The sequence below is a fragment of the Arachis duranensis genome, unplaced genomic scaffold (genome assembly GCF_000817695.3).
Source record: "Arachis duranensis cultivar V14167 unplaced genomic scaffold, aradu.V14167.gnm2.J7QH unplaced_Scaffold_149620, whole genome shotgun sequence".
In the NCBI taxonomy this organism is placed as follows: Eukaryota; Viridiplantae; Streptophyta; class Magnoliopsida; order Fabales; family Fabaceae; genus Arachis; species Arachis duranensis.
Window position 1 is genome coordinate 9,997 of NW_026264115.1, and position 3,575 is coordinate 13,571.

Below are 3,575 nucleotides of genomic sequence, written 5' to 3' on the forward strand. Positions count from 1 at the left end.
AGAGAGATTCCTTTATGTTAGTAGAAGAAGAAAAGAATAGAAGAAGGAAAAGAGGAAAATTCGAACTCAGAGAGGAAGAGGGGGTTCGAATTTTAGGATGAAGAGAAGTGTTAGTAAATGAATGAATAAATAGAAAGAGATGAGAGAGAGGGGTTTTCAAAAATTAACTTAAAATAAAAGAAAAATATTTTTGTTTTTATTTTAAATTAAAGTTAAAATTAGAAAACTAAGAGAAGGAATAAAATCAAAATTAGAATTTGAAATAGTTAGTTAATTAAAAGAATTTTGAAAAAGAGGGAGATGATTTATGAAAATTAGAGAGAGAAAAGTAGTTATGTGGTTTTGAAAAAGATAAGAAACAAACAAAAAGTCAATTAGTTAGTTGAAAAAGATTTGAAAATCAATTTTGAAAAGATAAGAAGTTAAAAAAGATATTTTGAAAATGATTTTATTTTTAAAATTAAAATTTGATTACTTGACTAACAAGAAACTAAAAGATATGATTCTAGAATTTAAAGATTGAACCTTTCTTAACAAGAAAGTAACAAATTTCAAATTTTTGAATCAATCAAATTTATTGTTAGTAAAGTTTTCGAAAATTATGAAATAAAATTAAGAAAAATATTTTGAAAATCAATTTTAAAATTTTCGAAAATAATAATAAAAAAATAAAAAAGATTTGATTTTTGAAAAAGATTTTGAAAAGATAGGATTTTTAAAATTGAAAATTTGATTTGACTTATAAGAAATAGCTAAGTTTTAAAAATTTTTGACTAAGTCAACTCAAATTTTCGAAATTTATGAGCAAAATAAGGAAAAAATAATTTTTTTTGAATTTTTTTAATGATGAGAGAGAAAAACAATAAAAATGACCCACAATATGAAAATTATGGATCAAAACACATGATGCATGCAAGAACACTATGAATGTCAAGATGAACACCAAGAACACTTTGAAGATCATGATGAACATCAAGAACATATTTTTGAAAAATTTTTTATGCAAAGAAAACATGCAAGACACCAAACTTAGAAATCTTTAATGCTTAGACACTATGAATGCAAAAATGCATATGAAAACATCATATAATACAAAACAAGAAAATTTAAAGATCAAACAAGAAGACTTACCAAGAACAACTTGAAGATCATGAAGAACACTATGAATGCATGAATTTTCGAAAAATGCAAGAATAAGATGAATATGCAATTGACACCAAACTTAAAACATGACACAAGACTCAAACAAGAATAACAAAATATTTTTGGTTTTTTATGATTTTAATAAGAATTCCAGGAATCTTTCAATATTAGCCTAAAGCTCCAATCAAAGGGTTGGACATGGCTTAATAGCCAGCCAGCTTTAGGATATAAATCAGGCATGCAACAGTTGAAATCTAAATTAACTTGCCTCTACGCTGATGATTGGAAGCCTCAGTACAAAAGAATTAAACATGGCTTTACAGCTAGTCAAGCTTCAACATGCTTCATGAAACACTGGAATTCATTCTTAAAAATTTAGAATAATTTTCAAAAACAGATGAGAAATTTTTGAAAGATTTTTGAAAAATTCTTGAAAATAAAACAAAAAGAAATTACCTAATCTGAGCAACAAGATGAACCGTCAGTTGTCTAAACTCGAACAATCCCCGGCAACGGTGCCAAAAACTTGATAGGCAAAATTGTGATTTCTGATAATGGCATTCATGTTCGTTCTCTCCCTGGTAATGGCGCCAAAAACTTGGTGCATGATACCATGGTCCAAACATAACTTCACAACTTCGCACAACTAACCAGCAAGTGCACTGGGTCGTCCAAGTAATAAACCTTACGTGAGTAAGGGTCGATCCCACGGAGATTGTTGGGATGAAGCAAGCTATGGTCATCTTGCAAATCTCGGTTAGGCGGATAATAAATGGTTATGGAGTTTTTGAATAATAATAATAAATGAACAGAAAATAAAGATAGAAATACTTATGTAAATCATTGGTGAGAATTTCAGATAAGTGTATGGAGATGCTTTGTCCCTGTTGGATCTCTGCTTTCCCACTGCCTTCCTTCAATCCTTCTTACTTCTTTTCATGGCAAGCTATATGTAGGGCATCACCGTTGTCAATGGCTACATCCCATCCTCTCAGTGAAAATGGTCCAAATGCTCTGTCATAGCACGGCTAATCATATGTCGGTTCTCGATCATGTTAGAATAGAATCCATTGATTCTTTTACGTTTGTCATCACGCCCAACAATCGCGAGTTTGAAGCTCGTCACAGTCATTCAATCCCTGAATCCTACTCGGAATACCATAGATACGGTTTAGACTTTTCGGATACTCATGAATGCCGCCATCAATTCTAGCTTATACCACGAAGATTCTGATTAAGGAATCCAAGAGATATGCGCCCAGTCTAAGGTAGAACGGAGGTGGTTATCAATCACGCATTCATAGGTGAGAATGATGATGAGTGTCACAGATCATCACATTCGTCATGGCGAAGTGCAATGAATATCTTAGAACAGGAATAAACTGAATTGAATAGAAAATAGTAGTAATTGCATTAAAACTCAAGGTACAGCAGACCTCCACACCCTTAATCTATGGTGTGTAGAAACTCCACCGTTGAAAATACATAAGTGATGGTCCAGGCATGGCCGAATGGCCAGCCCCCATGAATGAGATCAATATTCTCCGAAGATGAATAATAGATTAAAACTGAGACCAACGATGTCTAATACAATAGTAAAATGTCCTATTTATACTAGACTAGCTACTAGGGTTTACAGAAGTAAGTAATTGATGCAGAAATCCACTTCCAGGGCCCACTTGGTATGTGCTTGGGCTGAGCTTGAGCTTTACACGTGCAGAGGCTTCTTTTGGAGTTGAACGCCAAGTTATAACGTGTTTTTGGCATTCAACTCTGGTTCGTGACGTGTTTCTGGCGTTTGACTCCAGAATGCAACATGGAACTGGCGTTGAGCGCCAGTTTACGTCGTCTAATCTCGAATAAAGTATGAACTATTATATATTTCTGGAAATCTCTGGATGTCTACTTTCCAACGCCATTGAGAGCGCGCCATTTGGAGTTCTGTAGCTCCAAAAAATCTATTTCGAGTGCAGGGAGGTCAGAATCCAACAGCATCAGCAGTCTTTTGTCAGCCTTTTATCAGAGTTTTGCTCAGGTCCCTCAATTTCAGCCAGAAAATATCTGAAATCACAGAAAAATACACAAACTCATAGTAAAGTCCAGAAATGTAAATTTAGCATAAAAACTAATGAAAACATCCCTAAAAGTAACTATATCCTACTAAAAACTACCTAAAAACAATGCCAAAAAGCGTATAAATTATCTGCTTATCACTAACCTCCTAGGTTAAGGTTAGGAGCTCTACTTGTAAATCATGTTGCTTGTATGCGAAGTTTGTATTCGTAGGTTTTGATGAATGACAAACCAACAAACGACATGAAAGACAAACCAACAAACAACTTGAATGAACAAAGCATGTTGAAAGATCAACCAACATTCAACGTTGAGGAATGAAGAGTTGAAAGCAACACAACAACAACAAGAAACTCAAG